The sequence below is a fragment of the Rattus norvegicus genome, chromosome 16, assembly GCF_036323735.1.
Source record: "Rattus norvegicus strain BN/NHsdMcwi chromosome 16, GRCr8, whole genome shotgun sequence".
Classification (NCBI taxonomy): domain Eukaryota; kingdom Metazoa; phylum Chordata; class Mammalia; order Rodentia; family Muridae; genus Rattus; species Rattus norvegicus.
The window spans coordinates 70,977,049-71,000,725 of NC_086034.1; the positions used below are offsets into that span (position 1 = coordinate 70,977,049).

Consider the following 23,677-nt stretch of genomic DNA (forward strand, 5'->3'; position numbering starts at 1 on the left):
CTGGGGTAGAGCTGAGACCTTTTCAGTGTGAACTTGGTATTGATTTATATTAAAGTAGGAATTGTGCAATAATAGTATTGTGCAGTTACTTAGGAAGCTTTATTTCTTGGAAATGTTTCCTGAAGAAATTGATGGCCAAATTCATCCTTAGCTATACTTTTCTTTGAAAAACATGGATTAAAATGAAATGAATATGACAAAATATTAACAAATTATCAGATTAAGACTACATGTATTTGCCACGGCCATTACATTGTTCTGTACATTTTTTCTAACTATTGAATTATCTCCTTAATAAAAATGTAAATTGAAATGAATTTTTTTTCATATTCTCAAATTAGTCTAAAGGAAGATTAGCCAGCATAAATGAAGAGCAGTGCAAGGTACGAGGTTTGCAAAAGTTATGTAATTCTCCAAAGTTGAAGTTTTCTATTCCCAGGTACAAATAATCTACTCTCCTAGAATAGATGATGTGGCACTCTGCAATCAGTTTTGCCTTGCCTCACACTCATTGCTTCAAAGAAATGAAGATAAGTCAGTGCTGTCTGTCAGAATTCCCACATCTAGCACGAACACAGCCTATGTTAACAGTGTTAAGGCCAGCAATGAGTGGTCCATAGTATGTTAGACAGATACCTATGACATCACCCCAGCTGTGAGCTTCCTGACACTTGCTACACACTCATTCCAGCCTTTGTGATTACTGAAGGATTAATGCTTGAGGAATCAACACTTGCATGATTTTCTGTGTCTCAGAAAAGGTTTGAGCAAGTGAATAGTGCACTGAGGAGGTTAACATGCATTTAGTATGTAAATAGTTTTGTGAACAACAACAAGGTTATATGTCTTCTTTATACTTGGTTAGCATATTCAAAACCCTACATCCTAAGAGCTATATGGCTTTCATAATCAATGAGGATTACAAACTGTTGCTATAATCCCATTAGTTCAAAGATAATGAATTGAAGACCAGAAAAATAAAAACTAAAAACTTCTCCAACTAGAAAATATGAATTTCTATATTCACTCTTATATCTTGATAGATCTAGATGATACATGTTTATATCAGGCATACATAGATGATAGAGCTACATAGATTTATAGACATAATCACAGGAATTATGGGATTTTCATTTGTTCTTTTCTATTAACTTTTAATTTGAATATAATGTAGCACATACTTTAGACAAGACTACAATTTTTCTTGATTTTTTTTGTTTCCACTAAACATTTACCAATTGCTTACTACACACAAAATAATCAATATGCAAAAAGAAGTGAACTGTTTCATGTTCTCAACAAACTCATAGTCTACTGGGAAATAAACATTAGTGAACTTCGGCCAGGTGAGCATCAAATGCAGAGGAATGAATGGATTCTGTTTGCAGTGAGGAGAGAGTAGATGTCAGGAAGTAGACTGTCTCTAGGTCCTAGCAAGGATTCTCTGTCTTGCATATCTTGCATTCATAGTAACTTCCAAAAGGTATTTTTATGACTATGCCAGTTCCCTACATTTTTACAAACGCCTCCTTCTGAATGTGCTCTCATGCCAGTGCCTTTCTCACTGCATCTTCTCTATAAGGCAACGTGTCACTCAGAAAGGACACACTTCCTCCATCTATCAGAGTGAATAAGAAAACAGTAATTTCTTAGACGGATGGTAGCTTCTCCTGATAGGACACATTCTTGGCGTCGTTAGCATCTCTCTGTTGCTGGTGGTGCATCTTCCGCATCTCCATCTGAAATGTCTGTTTTCACTTTATATCCTTCACCAAAAAGGCCCCAGTATGCTTAGCATCTGCTGTTCTTTGGTGATTATTCCTTTCTGACTTTCTCTCATGTTATTATTTTTATGCACATTAAACTCCATATAAAGTCCTGAGGAATTGAGGTGGTGTTTCATAAATGCCTGCTTCATCCATAGTGTCTGGAATTTAGGGTAATTGACAGCAGAATCTGATAGACTTTTAAGGCTGTAATCTCCAAACTGAAAGTCTTGGAGCTCACAAATCAGATTCACACACATAAAAGAGCAACCAGTAGCTCTTTAAACAACTGAAATTCTGGGTCTATTAAATTCCAAACAAGAAAATGAATCAGTGAGGAAATTCACTACATTTTATACCAGATAGAAAAAAGAATCAGAGGAGTCTGTTTTGGAAAGAAACATCAATGATGTTAAGCTTTGAAGATTAGCACTGAAGACCAAAAAGTTCAAAGGTATGGGTCAAACACAGATTCTAAGTAAGTCCTATCAATGACACATTGGGACAGTATTGTCCATTATGTCCTGCTGTGTGACACTGTTCCTGGAGGTACATGAGCAAATGTGTACTCACTCCAAACAGGAAACTGATGGGAGACCAAAGTAAGGACACAGCCCCAATCCAACCCAGTGAGCCTGGAGTTACCTAAAGAAGTATGAGAGGAGTTACAGGAGCAGAAATGACTCAAGACTCTCAAAAGCTGAAAATGTGACGCATACTACACAACTTGCAGGCAGCTCAAATGGTTGAAAATGTCTTTCCTGGGCTGCTTAGAACATGTTCTGGTTTGAACATCTTCCAGGCAGCTTGGCTGGCCTCTGTGTCTCCAGGAGGCTCAGCCTTTTCTAAGGAGCTCAGCTTGTCTGGGAGTCTTCTAGGATAACTAGGATTGTTTGCAAATGTCTCTTAGCAGTCCTTACTGCTTCTATATGCTTGGTGATGGAGGGTCCTAGTACATCTGGTCAGTATTAGGAACTTCTTGAACCCTTTGAGTTGTGTACTTCCTGAGCTTATGGAGTTTCCTTTCAGGATTGATATATTACCTCCCTTTAGATCACCCTGCGTTCAATAATCAAAAAGCATAGTGATACTGTGAAAAGAACACTAAACTATAATTATGAACCCACAAAATGTTACTGGGAACACAAGCAATACCACCAAAAAACCCTAACATGATGACCACAATTAGCACACACATTTCAATAATAACTTTAAATACCAATAATCTCAGTTCTCCAGACAAAAGATATGAGCTGACAGAATGGATCAAGAAACAAAAATCTATCTATCTATTACCTATAAGAAATATGTCTCAGTTTTAAAGATAGGCACTGCCTCAAAGAATAAGACCAAAAGTTCATCAATCCAATGGGACCAGAAAGCAAGCAGGTGTCAATATCAAAATATTTGACAAAATAGACTTTAAACTAAAACTAATTAGATATTTACAGAATATTCCACCAAACACCAAAGAATATATGTTCTAGTCAGCAACATATGGAAACTTTTCTAAATTAGATCATATCCTGGGACACAAAACAAATCTTTACAAATTTAAAAATATTGAAATCACTCCTTGTCTCTTATCTGACCTCAATGCAATAAAACTTAAAATTGACTACTAAAATTCTCTAGTAAATATAAAAAAAACCTCATGGAGATTAAAAAACTCATCACTGAATAATTTTTTAAAGGTCAAGGAAGAAATATAAGAAAGAAATTTTAAAAACTTCCTGGAACTGAAAGGAAATGAAAAAGTAACAGAACAAGCCTATGGTACAGATTGCAGTCAGCCTTCAGAGGAGAATTGGTAACTCTAACTGCCTACGTTTAAAATCAGAAAGAACACAAAGAATAGCATAACAAAGAGATCCAAGGTAAGAAAAACAAGAACAGATCAAATCTGTATCCAGTCAACAGCAAGAAATAATAAAAATCAAAGCAGAAATCAATGAAATGTAAACAAACAAAGGAATATGAAGAATTAATGAATTTATGAGCTGGTTCTAGAGAGTAAACTCTTCCAAATAAAAGGCCTTCCAACTAAAAACATCCAAGATCAGATGGATTCACAGCAAAATTCTCCCAGACATTCAGAGAAGATACAGAGCCAATCATTCTTTTTTATCTTATTTTATTTATTATATTTAGTTTTTTTAAAGATTTATTTATTTACTATATATAAGTTCACTGTAGCTGTCTTCAGACACATCAGAAGAGGGCATCAGATCCCATTATTCTTAAAGTCTCTTAAAAATTAAACTATCAAAACCATAAACAGTCTTGAAGTCTTGGGAAATCTTCAGCGATAGTGACATGTATTTCTTTTCTTCCTTCCTTCCTACCTTCCTTCCTTCCTTCCCTTCCTTCCTTCCCTCCTTCCTTCCTTCCCTCCTTCCTTCCTTCCTACCTTCCTTCCTTCCTTCGTTCCTTCCCTCCTTCCTTCCTTCCCTTCCTTCCTTCCCTCCTTCCTTCCTTCCTTCCCTCCTTCCTTCCTTCCCTCCTTCCTTCCTTCCTTCCCTCCTTCCTTCCTTCCCTCCTTCTTTCCTTCCTTCCTTCCCTCCTTCCTTCCTTCCCTCCTTCTTTCCTTCCTTCCTTCCCTCCTTCCCTCCTTCCCTCCTTCCCTCCTTCCTTCCTTCCCTCCTTCCTTCCCTCCTTCTTTCCTTCCTTCTTTCCTTCCTTCCTTCCCTTCCTTCCTTCCCTCCTTCCTTCCCTCCTTCCTTCCTTCCTTCCTTCCTTCCTTCCTTCCTTCCTTCCTTCCTTCCTACCTTCTCTTCTCTCTCCCTCCCTCCCCTTTGTGGACTTTGAGCCATCAATGAGAAACCTGAAACACTGAAACTGCTAGAAGGAAACATTGTGCTCTGTATGATATTGGTGTAGAAAAGGACTCCATTTGCCCAGGAATTAACACCAATAATTTGACACATGGGACTTCATAAAGTAAAGAGTGTCTGCATGGCTTAAAAAAAACAGCCAATTCAGTCAGGAGGAAGCCACAGAAAAGAAGACTCTTTGGCAACTATATATCTCCAGTATTAATACCTAGAAAATACAAAGAACTCAAAAACCAAGGAGTAAAGAAAACAAATGACCCACTTGAAAATGGGTCTCAGGGTTTGAACAAAGTTCTCAAAAGGAAAAAAAAGGCTATGAAAATTTTCCAAAATGGTTCATTGTCCTTAGCAATCAGGAAAATGCAACTCAAAACAACTGAGCCTTCATGTTACCACACTCAGTGTAAAGATCAACGGAACATCAACAACAAAAGCTGGAGAGGATGCAAGGGGACAGGAGCCCTCATCCATTGTTGGTAGGATGCCAAAGGGGTGCATCCACTGCAAATAAGTGTGGAGAATTCTAAAAAAACTAAAATAAACTTACCATATGGCCCAGCTATATCATTCCTCAGCATATGTCCAAGGGACTGGATATCCTACTCCACGAATACTTGCTAACCATAGTCATTGCTTTTATAGCTAGGGATTAGAAACAAACTAAATGTCTATAGCTGTTTCGGGCCATTCTAAGCCCACCTCAGCTCTAGATTAAGGATGAGGCAACTTGTTTTCATTTACAAACACCTAGGCTTGCTTCCCACTCAACCCTTATATTAACCCATTTATATTATTCTATATCTGCCACATGGTTGCTTGCTTCTCCTCAGTTTCATGCATCCAACTTCCCCTGAGTTCGACAGGTGAATCTTCCCATGCCTGATTCTTTCCCAGAGTTCCTATCTCTTCCTGGAACTCCCACCTTCCACATCCTGCCTTTGTTATAGGCCATCAGTTTTTTAATAAACCAGTCAGAGGATGCCTTAGAAAAGACAGATACACATATTCACACAGTACATATAAACCTTAACCCTACAAATAAATGAAAATAAATGATGACTGCAAAACAAAAATGTGACACTATACAGACACTAAAATATTATTCCTCTGTAAATAAAAATGAAGTTGTGAATTTTGAAGGTAAATGGTGGAACCAGAAAAGACCATGCTGAGTGAGGTGGCCTAGACATAGTAAGACAATATTCTCATGTTCTTTCTCATTGGAAGCTCCTGGATAGAACTAAAGATGTGAGTGCATATGCCAATGCATGCAGAGAATAGGAACATAAAACAGCAAGTCACTAGGATAGCAGGTTTGAGGAACAATAAAGAGGGAGAATAGTGGGGTTCATGTGACTTGATATGGGAAAGGAGACAGGGAGAGGGGAGCTCTTTAGGGAAGAAGTGTAAATTCGGGAAAAAGAGGGGGTAATGGGGAATAGTAGGATAGAAGTGATTCCGAAGAGATAAGAAAAAGTGAGCTCTTTAGGGAAGGCGAAGGGAAGTTCTTACAGAAGGATGGAGGAAGGTAAAGCAAAATAATGATGTTAGAAAAAGACATGAGGAATCACACTATTAACTACTTGCCTAAAAGTCTATAATACATGTAATTATGTATGTAATATGCACATATACTTTTAGTGAATTTTCTCATCTGAGCTGACAATGCTTTCTCCAAGGCCCATACAACCAATCAGAGGGTGCCTTACAGATCTTACCTAACAGAAACTCCCAACACCTCTTTTTAGTTCTTGGCCAGGTTTGTTCAAGAAATCCCCCAAACATATATACCTATTGCCCTTGTTTGTCCCCAGCGTTGAAAGATAAGTGCTTTTACCTGAAGATATCATGCACTTCAGATACAGTGTCCCGGGGGCTCTAAGCTAAAACTGACTGAATGCCTCCTCCTGGGGGACAAGCCTACAAGGGAGGGCAGCAACCAACACTCCTGCCCAGCTATGTCACTTATGAATGACTTTGACATCCAGCATGCCAAGACAAGCCTAAGGGCACAGCAGTGCACACATACCTTGACTGTATCTAAAAGACAATAGCTCTGTAATTGAACTTAAACCCCGTTCAAAGAGAGGGGAACCATGCCTGGTACTAGAAACCTAGTTAACTACTCAAGGCTAGTGAAGCACTGAATGTCGGGAGAAGCTGCAGCTACAACTTTCCTAAAGAAGCATATTTCCTAAGAGTAATCTGAACATTTGTACTTATACCCATACATAAGGATAGTCTTTACCCACCTACCCCCACCACACACACACACACACACACACACACACACACACACACACACACACACCAAGGAATCATCTCTTTGTAACAGATGAAGACAACTACAGAAAACCACATCCAATCAAGATGGACAGTCGTAGAGCACTGGCCCAATGGATACATCTATAAACAAACGCTTCCACACCTAATACTTAGGGGACATTGAGGAAGAGTGAGCAGAAAGACTGTAAGAGACAGAGCAAGAGCAGAGAATTTATTGTTAGGATGTGTCTCCTAGTAAGGCTACCCCATAAAGTTTCACCAGCATGACTGCCCAAACATGAGTCCTACAAGGAGGACGCCAAAAGACACTCCAAAGTAGATGGGAGAAATATCCACGAGGCCTCAACACAAAACAAATCACAGAAGGAAATAAGGTCTATGAGTTTTATCATATTCTGAACTCTTTGGCTAATATCCACTTATCAGTGAGTACGTACAATGCATGTCCTTTTAGGTTTGGGGTACCTCACTCAGGATGATGTTTTCTAATTCCATCCATTTGCCTGAAAATTTCATGACATCCCCATTTTTAATAGCTGAATAGTATTCCACTGTGTAAATGAACCACATTTTTGTCATCCGTTCTTCCATTGAGGGACACGTTGGTTGTTTCCAGCTGCTAGCTGTTCCAAATAAGGCTGCTATGAGTATGTGGATCGTGTGTCTTTGTGGTATGGTAGAACATCTTTTGAGTATGTTTCCAGGAGTTGTATAGCTGGATCTTCAGGTAGAAATATTTCCAATTTTCTGAGGAACTGCCAGATTGATTTCTAGAGCAGTTGTTCTACTTTGCAATCCTACCAGCAATGGAGGAGTGTTCCTCTTTCTCTACATCCTCACCAGCATGTGCTGTCACTTTTTTTTTTTTTTGATCTTAGCCATCCTGATGGGTATGGAGATGGAATCTCACAGTTGCTTTGATTTGCATTTCCCTGATGATAAAATATGCTGAACATTTCTTTAAGTGCTTCTCAGCTATTGGAGATTCCTCTGTTGAGAATTCACTATTTAGCTCTGTACCCCACTTTTTAAATTGGGTTATTTGGTTTTTTGGAGTCCAACTTCTTGAGTTCTTGATATATTTTGGATATTAACCCTCTGTTGGATATAGGGTTTGTGAAGACCTTTTGCCCTCTTGACAGTGTCCTTTGCCTTATAGAAGCTTTTCAGTTTCATAATCTCCCATTTGCCAATTGTTAAACTTAGAGCCCGAGTGTAGGAATGATGTCATTATGCAGATAAAGGCAGTTACAAGATAGAATGAGGCCTGTCACTGGATGAGAAGGAAGGATGGGCAGGAAAAAAGTTTTAGAGAGGAGGAGGAGACTGGAGACAGAAGGGGGTGGGGGGGAACAGCCAAGAGAACATGGAGGTGGATGTTAAGATTCCTCTCTGTACATTTACAGCTTGTTATGAATATTCTTAAGGGATGGATGTGTATAGGGCTTTATATGTCTAGGTGAGCAATTATATATTATCAATTGAATCAGAGGTTATTATGTTGTGTATCCTTTCATGTGACAACTTAATTGAGTTCAAGAGAGTGTGTGGTGGCTGGAGACACTGGGACACCACAGAATTGGGATGTGTACGTCTGGCATTGTGGCAACCTGCCTCGGAAACTAGATGTGTAGAGAGATTGTTGCCAGGCTCAAAGAGTAGCCATTGGCAGTGTGATATGGGATGGAGCAAAGCGGGTGAGAGGCTGTGCTAACTGAGATGAAAATATCAAATAGATATCATGGGGCATTACAGTGCAAGTTAAAAGAAAGCATTTTATTTTAATTTTACCACAACACCTGAGCCATTGTTGTTTTGTTCGGGAAATTTTTCCCTGTGCCAATGAGTTCAAGGCTTTTCCCACTTTCTCTTCTATTAGATTCGGTGTTTTATCTGGTTATTTTTATCCAGTTTTATTTGGAGGTCTTTGATCCACTTGAACTTGGGCTTTGTACAAGAAGAAAAGGATGGATCAATTTGCATTCTTCTACCTGCAGACTGCCAGTTGAACCAGCACCATTTATTGAAAATGCTGTCTTTTTTCCATTGGATGGTTTTGGCTTCTTTATCAAAGATCAAGTGTCCATAGGTGTGTGGGTTTATTTCTGCGTCTTTAACTCTAGTCCACTGATTGATCTCTCACTGTCTCTCTACCAGTACTATGGTATGTACTCACTGATAAGTGGATATTAACCAAAAAGTTCAGAATACCCATGATACAACTCACAGACCATGGGAAGCTTAACAGGAAGAAAGGCCCAGGTATGTATATTCTAATCCCACTTAGAAGGGGAACAAAATTATCATTGGAGGCAGAGGGAGAAAGGAAACTATGTGGGAGGAAGAAGGCAGGAGGAGAAAAGGAGTGGCAGGATCAGGTATGGGGAAAGAGAGGAGAGACACTCAGAGGGCCCGGAGAATGAATCAAAATATGCAGCAGTGGAGGTTAGGGGGTAGGAGAAACCTCTTAAAACTCCCAGAGGTGGGGGATGGGGATGGGTGAAGAACTGAGGGAAGGGGACCAGGAAGGGGGCAACTTTTGGAATATAAATAAATAAAACAATTTAGCAGAAATTTTTTAAAAAGGAAAAGAAAAGAAGGAATGCAAAGAGTGGAAGAAATAGTCCTTTTCAGAGAAGAGCACACGGATTGCTTATCCACGCTATAGAAACTGAGCTGGTGGGGTTGGGGATTTAGCTCAGCGGTAGAGCCCTTGCCTAGGAAGCGCAAGGCCCTGGGTTCGGTCCCCAGCTCCGGAAAAAAAAAAAAAAAAAAAAAAAGAAACTGAGCTGGTTATATTTCTGTGTGTGTGTGTGTGTGTGTGTGTGTGTCCATGTGCAACTATGTCTGTGTGTGTCAATGTCTGTGTGTCTATGTGTATATGAATATATATATATACATATATATACATACACACACACATATATATGAGTTCATGAATATGGAAAAGAACAAGGAGAGATAAGGGAATGTTTGGAGTAAGGAAATAGAAGAGGGCAATGTAGTTATATCACTACCTCAAAAAATTTTAAAGAGTAAAGTTAAATATGAGTGCTCTTAAAAACTGTTCTGTAGATTCAGCACATCCTCATTCATCGCACCCTACTTTGTTAATATCAATAAGACAGTAGTATAATTATGTAGATAGGGAAAAAGTCAGGGCATTTTAGATTTTCTAGAATTCTCCTGTAATTAAGACAATGTGGCACTGGCAAAATAATAGAAAACTCTCAGTGGAACAGAAGAAAGAACGGAAAGTAACCACATATAAATGCAATCTTCCCAAAGGAGCAGAGACCACTGACTTTAGAGAATACTGTCTAGGTGAGAAACACTTAACCATCAGGGAAATGCAAATTAAAACAACCCTAAGCATCCACCTTCAACTCCTCAGAATGGCTCAGATCGAAAACTCAAGTGACAGCACATCCTGGCAAGGATGTGGAGAAAGAAGAACACTCCTCCATTGCTGGTGGGAGTGCAAAGTGGTACAGCCACTCTGGAAATCAATCTGGTGGTTTCTTAGAAAGCTGGGAATAGTTCTACTTCACTCCTGGGTACATAGTCAAAAGATGCTCCACCATTCCACAAAGACACTTGCTCAACTCTGTTCATAGCAGTTTTATTCATAATAGCCAGAAACTGGAAACCATGTAGATGTCCCTCAACTGAAGAATGGAGAGAGAAAATGTGATTCTTTTACACAATGGACTACTACTCAGCTATTAAAAACAAGAACATCACAAATGTTTCAGGCAAATGGATGGAACTAGAAAATATAATCCTGAGTAAGGTAACAAAGACCTCAAAAAGCCATTCATAATACTCACTTTCTTATAAGTGGAAATTAAAGTACAGGATGCGCACACTACACTCCATAGACCCAAAGGAGCTAAACAGGAAGAAAGGCCCAAGTGAGGATGCTTAACTCTCACTTGGAAAGGGGAATAAAATAGTCAGAGGAGGCAGAGGAGAATGGAGGCATCAAACTTGCGGAAAGGCAAGAAAGAAGGCCAGAGGGCCAGGGGAATGAATGGAAATCTGCAGTTGACGGGGGAAGGGAGCACATCTCTAAGATGTGCTAGAGACCTGCGGTGGGGGAGGCTCCCAGGAGTCAATGAGGGCAACTCTAACTGAGACTCCTAACAGTGGAGAATATGGATCCTGCAGTGACCACTTCCTGTAGCCAGGCAGGACTCCCAGTGGAGGAATAAGACCTACTCACAAAACCTTTAACCCAAACTGTATCCTGCCTACAAGATCCGCAGGGATGAAGGTAAAGCAAGACAGAGGAAATGGCCAAAGATGCGCAGGGATGAAGGCAGAGCAAGACAGAGGAAATGGCCGACCAATGACTTGCCCAAATTGAGACCATCTCATGGACAAGAATGAATCCCTGACACCATTAATAATACTCTGATGTGCTTGCAGGCAGAAGCTTAGCATAACTGTCCTCTCAGAGGTTCCACCCAGCTGCCAATGGAAACAGATGCCGAGACCCACAGCCAAACGTGAGATGGAGCTCAGGGAGTCCTATGGGAGAATTGTGGGAAGGACAAAGAAACAGAAGAGGACAAGGATGCCACAGGAAGACCAACAGAATCCACTAATCTGGACCCTCCCACACTCCCAGAGACTGAACCACCAACCCGAGCAAGCCTGGCTGGACCTAGGCCACCCCACACATGTGTAGAAGATGTGCAGCTTAGTCTTCACTATAGAATCACACACACACAAGCAATGGTGGTACACATTTGTCAAAACCTGCTGAATGTCACAACCGGTATCCATAGATGCTGGGAGGTGATACTGATACAATAATGGAGCTGCAACAACTGTAATAATGTGATGTAATGAGACATATCCCACTCTGGTATGTAGCACACTGGCAGAGGATACTTACAATGAAAATCCATCCCTGCATGGCAGAGTGCAAACAAAAGACAACCTGCACCCCAAAGTAACTTTTGCTATGAACGTAAGGCTCTTTTTAAAGCCCCCAAATCTATTTTAAAGTCCTAGCTCTAAAATTGGCTTTCCTGAGGAGGGCCCCTGTTGCTGCTTCCTAAGGGTCTCGTCTCTCGCTGGCTTAGGTGACATGCAGCTACTAATTTTTTTTTCAGCCTTGGTAGAAACACAGTAAGTACTTTCTAGGAAAATGTTCTGAATTGCAGCCTTTCTGGATGGGCTTGTCTTTCTGCTTCCACTGGTACCAGCCATTTTCCTGCTTCGTTCCCACATGCTAATTATAAACCCGAGAGCTCACAGTGCCATTCCTCCAGTCCTGAGATTTCTGGCCTGTCTACCTTCTAATTACCATTACATACAGTAGGAGGAATGGAGAAAAACATTTAGACTTTTAACTTCCCATGCGCAAGAAGCCCAAGGCAACATCTTAAAAATAAAAATTTATGCAAAACCATTCCAAGATGAACAGAATTTTAAAAGTTTAAATAAGGATAGAATGGTATCGACAGAAACCTTGGTTTCCAATGTTGCAATGTGGGCTTGCCTGACTGTTACTGCTCTTGCCTATATTTAAAAATTAAGGAATTGCATTCGTATAAAAACAAAATGAGAGTCCTAGAGAGATGGCTCAGCAGTTAACATTTACTGTCCTTCCAGGAACAGGATTTTATTTCTCAGGACCCACACCAGGCAGCTGACAACCACCTGGAAAACCAGCTCCAGAACCCTAAACCCTATTTTGGTCACTGTGAGCACCTGAGCACACATGGCAGACACTTACACAGACACACACAGACATATGATTTTTTTTTAATTTAAAATATACAAACGTTCACTACAAATGAAAAAGAAATGGATTTCTTTCTAGTAGAAAAAAATCTTGGCTTAGTATTCCTGATTTGATGTGGCTTTGCCTTCTCTATCCCACCAGCTTCAGCCTATGAGTCTTTTGCAAGATCACCTTCCGGGAAGGTTTCCCTGAAACCAGGAAAGACCTGACCGTTGAGCACGGGTAAGTATTATGTTGTCTGAGACAGATCTTGTCTCATTGCCACACAGCTCCATTTGTATCCTCCTGGTACAGATTTACCCATTTGTCCCTCCCATGCAGAGGAAGTCTGGGAATTTGTACGGAGTGAATGCAGAGATAAGGAAAATCCCCCCCAAAACTCACATGGCTGAGTTCTTGGTTTGCACGTGGTGGTGCTATTTGCAGAAATGGTGGGGTCCTTGAGATTATGGCCCATTAGCAGAAAGCTCTGTACTCTAATAGTTCATCTATAACATGACTGCCTACAAGTGAATGGAAAAGGCAATAAACTATCCAGTTTGTCTTAGCCAAGTTTCTGACTTTCAATCTCTGTCCCCCTCACTGTTCTTAGCCAAGTTCTCTGAGGGCAGGTCACAGGCAGGCACCAGGGCTCTAAGGGATAGTGCCAATATTCATGAATATATTTCTCTAATTTGCTCTTCATCTCAGTTTTATAATTCCCAAAAAACAATTTTATAATTCATTAATGACTGGTTAATAGTAGGTTTCTGTATTATTCTTGTGAGATATGTTCAAACCTATGAAAAACATTCTATATTCCCAAAGCAACATGTATGTTATGTTTCTATTGCTGTGATAAAACATCATGTCCAAGGCCACTTAAAAGTGTAAGTAAAATTCCAATTTAATTGGAATTATGGTTCTGGGGTTAAAATTCATTATGATGGGACAAAGACACATGAACAACAGGGACCTCAAATTTCAAATTATAAACAGAATACAGAGAGCTAACTCAAAATGGCATGAGTCTTTTGAAACCTCAAAGCCTGCCCCAAGGGAAACACGTGATCAAACAAGGTCATACCTCCTAATCCTCTTTAAACAGTTCTACCAACCAGGGGAAAGGTATTCAAATATATGAGCCGTAGAGGGTCAATATCTTTCAAACCACTACATCAAACACAATATTCTATATAAGAAAATACTAAAAGGAGAAAAGCTAAGTTGGAATTTAAAGTCACTCCTTTAGGATATGCTATTATTAGCTTGCTGTCATTGGTAGAACCAGGAGCATGAGGCTGTCCTTAGAAACTTAAAGAAATGCATGGAAAGTAGTCATAGTCTTTAGTTTCCAACAATGCTGGTTTCAGTGAGAACTCTAAGGATACAGAGGCCATCAATGGCTTGAAAGAAGGCAGGTGTGTGTGTGTGTGTGTGTGTGTGTGTGTGTGTGTGTGTAATAGAAGAATGTTTACAGTTGTAACTTAAGCCTTTGAGGTTCTAAGAATTCTGTATTTCAACTTTCAATTCAATATCTAAATAGTGACAAAGCTTAAAAGGCATAGCAGAGACCCTCTGGTTCCCACCTGTGCCAGGACCAGAACCCATACAGCCCACATCCTAGTTGCAGCTCGACTCTCCAGGTATTATGAAACATCCAGGCTCACAGGCTCACAGCCTCACAGGCTCACAGGCTCACAGGTTCACAGGCAGTACAGGATCCAGTCAGAGACAAGGAGGCCAGATAACACCAGATAACCAAATGGCAAGAGGAAAGCATAAGAACATAAGCAACAGAAAATAATTTGACTTGGCAACATGAGAACCTAATTCTCCCACCACAGCATGTACTATATATCCCAACACACCTATAAAGCAAGATTCAGATCTAAATTCTCATTTCATGAAGATGATAGAGGACTTTAAGAAGGACATCAATGACTCCCTTAAAGAAATACAGAACACAAGTAAACAAGTAGAAGCCCTTAAAGAGGAAATGCATAAATCCCTTAAAGAAATACAGGAGAACACAATCAAAAAGGAGGAATTGAACAAAACCACCCAAGATCTAAAAATGGAAATAGAATCATTAAAGAAAACTCAAAGGGAGACAACCCTAGAGATGGAAAACCTAGGAAAGAGAACAGGAGTCAGAGATGCAAGCATCACCCACAGAATGCAAGAGATGGAGGAGAGAATCTCAGTGGCAGAAAATACAAAGGAAGACATTGACACAACAGTCAAGGAAAACATAATAAGCAAAAAGCTCATATCTCAAAACATTCAAGAATTTCAGGACACAATAGAAAGACTGAACCTAAAAATAATAGGTATAGAAGAGAGTAAAGATTCCCAACTCAAAGGGCCAGCAAACATCTTCAACAAAATTATAGAAGAAAACATACCTAACCTAAAGAAAGAGATGCCCATAAACATACAAGAAGCCTACAGAACATGAAACAGATAGAAGCAGAAAAGAAATTCCTCTTGTGACATAATAATCAAAAAATCAAATGCACAGAACAAAGAAAGAATATTAAAATCAGCAAGGGAAAAATGTCAAGTAACATATAAAGGCAGACTTATAAGAATTACACCAGACTTCTCAACAGAGGCCCTAAAGGCCGTAAAATCCTGGGGAGATGTCATATGGATCATAAGAGAACAAAGATGCCAGCCCAGCACTATACCCAGCAAAATTCATAATTACCATAGATGGAAAAAGCAAAATTTTCCAGGACAAAACCAAATTTAAACAATATCTTTCCACTAATCCAGCCCAACAGAGGATAATAGAAGGAAAACTCCAACACAAGAGGGAAACTACACACAAGAAAAAGAAATTAGCCTTTTCATAACAAACCCAAAAGAAGAGAAACACATAAACATAATTCTACCTCAAACAACAAAAATAACAGGAACTAACAATTATTGATCCCTAATATCTCCCAATATCAATAGACTTAATTCTCCAGTAAAAAGACATAGGCTAAATGACTGGATACATAAACAGGCAAAAAAAAAAAAAAAAACATTTTGCCCTTACAGGAAACACACCTCAGTGACAAAGATAAACATTACCTCAAAGTTAAAGGATAGGAAAATTTTTTCCTAGCAAATGGTTCCAAGAAACAAGCTGGAGTAGCCATTCTAATATCCAAGAAAATAAAAGTTACCAAAAAAGGTGGGAAAGACACTACTTGGTCATCAAAGGAAAAATATACCAAGATAATATCTCAATTATGAACATCTATGCCCCAAATGCAAGGGCACCCACATTTGTAAAATAAACATTACTAAAACTCAAAGCACACATTGAATCTCACACAGTAATTCATGTTAAAATTATTGGAGAGATAAGGAATTCAAGGTACATATCTAAGTATAATTAAAACAATGTAGAGCAAATTAATAGCTGACCTCAAACTAAATGGAGAGAAACTGAAAGCAACCCTGTTAATATCAGGGACGAGACAAGGCTGCCCACTCTCCCCCTATACAATATAGTATTCAAAGTTCTAACCAGAGCAATTAGACAACAAAAAGATATCAAAGGGATACAAATTGGGAGAGAGGAAGTCAAGATATCAGTATTTCCAAATGATATGATAGTATACATAAACAACCCCAAAAATTCTACTGGAGAGCTCCTACAGCTGATAAACAACTTCAGCAAAGTGGCTGGATATAAAATTAACTCTAACAAATCGGTAGCCTTCTTATCAAAGAAATTTGGGAAACACAGAGGTATTTTAAATTATTTGTAACTATTATAAAGAGTGTCATTTCCCTAATTTCCTTTCTCGGGCGTTGAATTTTATCAAATGCTTTCTCAGCATCTAATGACATGATCATGTGGGTTTTTTTCTTTGAGTTTGTTTATGTATTGGATTATGTTGATGGATTTCCATATATCGAACTATCCCTGCATCCCCGGGATGAAGCCTACTTGATCATGGTGGATGGTGGGTTTTGATGTGTTCTTGGATTCAGTTTGCAGGAATTTTATTGAGTAATTTTGCATTGAAATTCATAATAGAAATTGGTCTGAAGAACTTGTGTGGGAATCACAATCCCTGACCTCAAGCTGTATTATAGAACAATAGTGATTGAAAACTGCATGGTATTGGTACAGAGACAAACAAGTAGGTCAGTGGAATATAATTGAAAACCCAGAAATGAACCCAAATACCTATGGTCACTTGATCTTTGACAAAGAAGCTGAAACCTTTCAGTGGGAAAAAACTTTATTTTCAGCAAATGGTGCTGGTTCAACTTGTGGTCTGCATGTAGAAGAATGTAAATTGATTCATTCTTATCTCCTTGTACAATGCTCATGTCCAAGTGAATCAAGGACCTCCATGTAAAACCAGGTATGCTGAATATAATAGAAGAGAAAGTGGGGAAGAGCCTCTAATACTGGGGCACAGGGGAAATTTTCCTGAACAGAACACTGATGACTTATGCTCTAAGATCAAAAATTAACAAATAGGACCTCATAAAATTACAAAGCTTCTTTAAGACAAAGGACACTGTCAATAGGACAAAACAGCATTCCACAGATTGGAAAAGGATATTTACCAACCCTACATCTGATAGAGGGCTTATATCCAAAATATACATAGAACTCAAGAAGGTAGACTCCAGAGAACCAAATAATCCTATTAAATAGTGGAGTACAGAGTTAAATAGAGAATTCTCACCCAAGGAATTTCGAATGGCTGAGAAACAAAGAAATGTCCAAGATCCTTATTCATCAAGGAAATGCAAATCAAAACAACCCTGAGATTCCACTTCACACTAATAAGAATGACTAAGATCAAAACCACAGATGACTACAGATGTTGGTGAGGATGTGGAGACTGCAAGCTGGTAAAACTACTTTGGAAATCAATCTGGCAGTTCCTGAGAAAATTGAAAATAGTTCTACCTGAGGACCCAGCTATACCTCTCCTGGGCATATACCCAAAACATGCTCCAGCATAAAACAAGGACACAGGTCCCACTATGTTCATAGCAGCCTTATTTCTAATAGCCAGAAGCTGGAAACCACCTAGATGTCCCTCAACAGAAGAATGGATACAGAAATGTGGTACATATACACAATGGAGTACTACACAGCAATAAAACAATGACTTTATGAAATTCACAGGCAAAATATCATCCTGAGTGAAGTAACACAATCACAAAAAACACACATAGTATGCACTCACTAATAAGTGGACATTAGCCCAAAAGCTCACATGCCCATGATACAACCCACAGACCATGTAGAGTGTAGAAGGAAGGAAGACCAAATGTGGATGCTTCAGTCCTGCATTAATGAGGAAACTGGAAGTTATGGGTTGTGGAGGAGAGGGGGACCTGTGAGGGAGAGAGGAGGTGGAGGTGGGAGATAATGGGAGCAGTATCAGGAACTGGAGGAGATGAGAGGTTCAGAAGGTAGGGAAATTGAATAAAAATATGTAGTCATGGGGATGAGGAACTAGGGATAGCCACTGGATGGTCCCAGAAACCAGGAAAACATGAGGCTCCAGGAACCCAGTGGGGATGACTTTAGCAGAAATGCACAGAGACGGGGACGATGAACCTGTAGAGACCCCCTCCAGTAGATAGGCATGGCCCCCGGTTGAGGAATGGGGCCACCCACCCATCTCAAAGTTTTTAACCCAGAAATGTTCCTGTCCAAAGGAAGAACAGGGACAAAAAAATGGAACAGACTTTAGAAAGGGCCATAGGGGACTTCATGTCTGCAGACACCAAACCCAACACTGTTGCATTGGTCTAGAGGCGCTTGCTGACAGGAACCTAGTGTGGTAGTTCCTTGGGAGGTCCTGCTAGCAACTGACCAATGCAGATGTGGATGCTTGGAGCCAACCATCAGACTGAGCTCAGGGAACCTGGTTGGGGAGCTGGCAGAAGGACTGGAAAAGAGGAAGGGATTGCATCCCCACAGGAAGAACAACAGTGACCACCCAGTTCTCCCAGAGTCTAGACCACCAACTAAGGAGTGTCCAGGGAGGGACCCATGGCTCCAGATACATATGTAGCAGAGGATGGCCTTGCCTGAGAGTAACGGGAGGGGCAGCCCTTGGTCCTGGGGAGGTTTGTTGCTCCAGCATAGGGGGATGCCATAGCAGTGGGGCAGGAACATGTGGGTGGGTGGGGGAGCACCTTCATAGAGATAAAGGGGAGGGGGAAGACAGATGTAGGTTGGGTGGTTAGTGGAGGGGTAACCAGGAAATGGGATATCATTTGAGTTGTAAACGAATGGAATGGATAAAAAAAAGGCACAGCCGACTCAAACATGAGGTAAAATTTAAAGCAGTAAAATGATATATTCACACATAATTCTATAGGTATGAATGATGGTTTGTTTTATTGTTTGTTTTTTGTTTGTTTTTGTGGGTGGGGGTGTGTTTCTTTGTTCTTTGTCTAACTTTACCTAAGATTTCATCTTTGGTGTACTTAAAAGATTTTTAACCCAAAATAATGAGTTTTTTATGTAATGGGAAGTAAATCTTTGTTAGGCATGTTAGATAAATTGGTTTGAAATGTTGACAACCAGGCCTTTCACAGATAGTTGAGCGAATATCAATCACTCCCTACATGCTCCTGTCCAGTTTTAAACATTCACTGGGAGAAAATGTTCTCTGATTTTTCACATGCTTCAAATGAATTTAATCTCCTTCCTTTCATTATGATGCTTGGCTAAAATAAAGGATAGGTGTCCATGTCAGATAGGTTTTGTTTTCTTTTGCTCTTTGTCTATAAGGACTGTGTCAAATGCAGCGAGATGAGACATCAGTTGTGGCTTTTCTTGTCACTTGACATGTCTGGAGCTTTGCTAGTTCATTTTGTCAAAGTTCATTCAACCATTTCTCAGTTGGGCGGGGTTTCTGGGCAGGCAGAACAACACTCCCAGCCTTGACTGGTCCTTCTGTGTCTTCCATCAGGAGTAGCACATTCCTTATCTCTGATTATTATAAAATCAGAAACCACTAACCACCGACTAAACAGGCTGCAGTCAAATGTAGTTAAAAGGATGCTCCCCCAAAGAACAGTCTTCTTAAGATGGTCTCCAGTAAATAAACTTTTAAACATGAGCTTGAGCTTTTAAAAGCCAAGGACCCTACTCCAACACCCCTCTAATTCCCAGTGTTGATCCAGAGGCCATCACTTTCTCATTTAGAAATACAAATTATTTTAGCATACTAGAACTATTCACCACAGTGTATGAAACTTCCTGTGGAGATATATAAACTTGTTTGCACTATATAGAAAACCAAGGATAGACCAATTCGAAGATTACCCTAAAGTCCATTATGGTTCACCGATTTATTTATTGCGCTTGCTCTGATGAGCGTAAATGAAGCATTACGGTGATGACTCACATGCAGCCACATCACTGCAAAGCCCCACTCATCAAGGGTGGTAGGCAACTCATGGAAGCAGCAACCCTGTCAGGTGGAAGGTGAAAGGATCTCTTCCAGGCAATTAGTTGGTGAGGGAGTCTCCTTGTCTTCTAGTTACTGTTTCTGTATTCTTGGGAAGGACCTTATGGGTATTGTAAATTTCAGCTCACACAGGCATGTGAGGTGTGTTTACTTCCTGAGTCTGATGAACCTCCACCAGGATGGAAAGTTTCAACTCAGAGACACTTGCTACACAACTAATTACATTACAAATGGTATTTAGTTCACTGTTGGGTGAAGACTCACTCACGCCTTGCCTCTACATATGACTTGCAAAACCAGTGTTATACAAATGCCCCCAAAGCTCTTTTCTTCACACCTTTGGGCTATAAGGGTTCTGGGCTGATTATTTTCTGGCCACCTTCACAGAAGCCAGAGTCATCTGGGAAGAGGGAACCTCAGCTGAGGAAAGGCCTCCATCAGTTGTGCTTGTTGGCAAGTCTGTGGGACATTTTCTTGATGAATGACTGATGCAGGATGGAGGGGCTGTCAGACAATGGGAGTTCCGTCTTTGGACTGGTAGTCTTGATCTGTGAAAGAAAGCAAGATGGGGAAGCTGGAAAATTGCCTCTGCATTTCAGAGGATTGTCTGCTCTATCAAAGGTCCTGGGTTTGACTTCCAGCCCCAACATGGTGGGTCACAAATTATAACTCCAGTTCCTGAGGATCGATGCATTGTTGGCATTGCAAGCACTGCATGCTCATGGTGCACAGAAATACACACATGCCAAATGCTCATATACATAAAATACACACATGCCAAATGCTCATATACATAAAATAATTAGAAATTGAAGAAATGAGGGGGAGGGAGGAGAGAGGAGGGAGCGAGCACAGGCTGAACAAGCCATGGAGATGAAGGAAGTAAGGAGCTCTCCTGCAGAGTTCCTGCCTCTGCTCTGCTCTGCTGTGCTCCAGTTCCTACCCAGAGTTCCATCCATGATGGACTGTTACCTGAAAGTATGAGATGAAATAAACCTTCCCCCTTCCAGGTGGCTCTGGTCACAATTTTATCCCAGCAACAGCAACCAAAGGAGGACAGGCTCATCCATCAGTTATGTGAGAAGAACCCTGATGACAAACAGAAAGAGGACAGCAAGACTGGCTAGGTTAAACTCAAAAATCCCCAGGATTCAAAAGAGTAAGACAGCTTCAATAGAAGACAGTCAAATGGATTTCAGTTTCAGGCTCCTAAGAACAGATCAAGGTGAAGAGGTCAGGAGAAGACTGATGAGCTCTGTTCTCCTGGCGTTACTCAACTGAACACGCTGTTAGAAAATACCAGATAACTAGACACAGAAGGGAATGATTCCCAGCAGTGCTCAAGTGCACACACAGCAGAAGGCACATTGACTTAACATGGCAAATGCCAATGTTTTCCAAAAGGAAGTCCAGGGCTAAACTAAAGTTACCTGAGGCTGAATAATAAATGTCTCTACAGAATCCAAAGCGACAATGCCCAGTTTTGAAGATAGTCAGAGTCATAATTATTCTGATTTCACTGATGCAAAGGTGACTAATCTTTGGGGATAACAATGCAGTAGCTTCCGTAAAGATGCATTCATTCCATTTAGTTTAACAAATCTTGAACAAATCAGTTTACTAATAAGTGATAGAGCCAGGACTTGAACTCACAGCACTGCAACTCCAAAGCCCATTCATTTCCACTGCATTTCTCTTGGGTGGGTATACTGATTGCAAGGAAGGAGGCCAGGGAAGTTATTATGGGAGGGGAGATAGAAGGAAGTAGGAAGAGAAAGAAAAAGAGAGAGAGAAAAGATAAAGAAAAAAAGAAAGATGAAAGAAAGAAAGAAAGAAAGAAAGAAAGAAAGAAAGAAAGAAAAGAAAAGAAAGGAAGGAGGGAAGGAAGGAAGGAAGGAAGGAGGAAAGGAAGAAAGGAGTTCATAACAACCTGTACAGCGTGGAGTCTTAACATCAGCCTCATGTTCTCTCCACTGCTTCTCCACAGCCTTCTCCCTTCTTTGGTTCCCTTCTCCTCCTCTTCCTTCAGACTTTTCTCCCACCCATCCATCCTTCTCATCCAATGACAGGTCTCATTCTACCCTGTACCTGCCTCACCTGTATGATGACATCATCCTACACAGGTCTATTTTGTTATGTTAACTATGCCCCTCAGCTGTTTGTCCCAGGTCTGAATCCCAACATTACTGATATATGTATTGTTTATAATAGTAAGAGCTTAGAAAAATAGTTTTCAAGAAAGGAACTAGAGAATCAATCGTGATTCACTGGGGTTGGCACAGTTACTAACCTGTATGCCTTATAGACGTAAGAACTTGAATTTAATGCCATGGAGCTCTGGCTTTTGCTTTGTTTTGGTTTAGTTTGATTTTTTTAAAATCCAAGCGGGGTAGAGTACATGTGGTGCGATAGTGATAAGAGGGAAAAACAGACAAATCCCAGAAGCTCGCTTGCTGTTAAGCTTGCTATCAAGCTCCAGGGCAGGGAGAGCCCTTGTCTTAATGAAGTGGGTGGGCGGTGCTTGAGGAGTGAGAACCAAGACTTTTCTCTAGCCACCATGTATGTGTGCACCCACAAGCATATGTAAAACACGCATACATGCTCCAATACAGAAACATGTATTTATACATTAAATTAATATCCAGACACATAAAAGAATGTATAGCATACTTTCATAGAGTAATTGAAGAAGGAAAGAGGAATATATACTAAATATGTAGTATTTCAATATGCAAGTAACATAAGTACAGATTTACACTCTGATTCCTTAACAATTTCTGCTCAATATAAGACTAAAGTTTTACTACATTCTGCTTATTATACTCCTGTTTTTTATCAAATCCCATTCTTTATTTAAAAACATTCATTTATTATGTACACTGTAGCTGTCTTCAGACACCCCAGAAGAGGGCATCAGATCTCATTACAGATGGTTGTGAGCCACCATGTGGTTGCTGGGATTTGAACTCAGGACCTCTGGAAGAGCAGACAGTGCTCTTAACCGCTGAGCCATCTCTCCAGCCCTCAAATCCCATTCGGATCTTCTGTGCGTTAGTATTTTTTCTGCATGTGTGTCTGTGTGCAGGTGTCTCCCAAGCCACCTACTATTCTCTGTTCTTACCACTCTCTTTAAATTGCAATCCCTCTATTCCCTGACTTGACTTTAGTAAAAATATTTTTTTTTGGTTCTTTTTTTTCGGAGCTGGGGACCGAACCCAGGGCCTTGCGCTTCCTAGGCAAGCGCTCTACCACTGAGCTAAATCCCCAGCCCCATAGTAAAAATATTTTATTCTGAACCTTCCCACTTAGTCCACATCACCTCTTCATGTCATTGGAGAGAAAGCTATGAACAAAATAAACCTAGTGCCAGTTCTCCACTCAAAAATGTTTGAAAAGTGTCCTTGTACTGCTAATCAAATGCACAGGATAAAATTTTTGCATCCAGCGTTTGTCCTGGTTCTTCCTAGTATGAGTCCAGCCACATCTTTTGTAGTCTTGCTTCTGGTGCTCACAGAAAAAAGTTGTTCTCAAAACCACCTGTCTGGATCTTCCTTCACCATGGGAGTGGACTACAGGCATAGAGATGGGGATTGG

At 40.2% G+C, this 23,677-nt stretch overlaps 1 protein-coding gene across 13 annotated transcripts in view; it reads left to right on the forward strand.

The window, feature by feature from the left end:
- Window positions 1-23,677, forward strand: part of LOC120093063 (sperm motility kinase-like) — a 126,964-nt gene that overhangs the window by 15,470 nt on the left and 87,817 nt on the right. For all 13 annotated transcript variants that reach the window (XM_063275879.1, XM_063275880.1, XM_063275876.1 and 10 more), the window contains one exon: window positions 12,786-12,866. The gene's annotated coding sequence lies outside the window, so the exon portion shown is untranslated. The remainder of the gene's footprint in view (window positions 1-12,785; window positions 12,867-23,677) is intronic.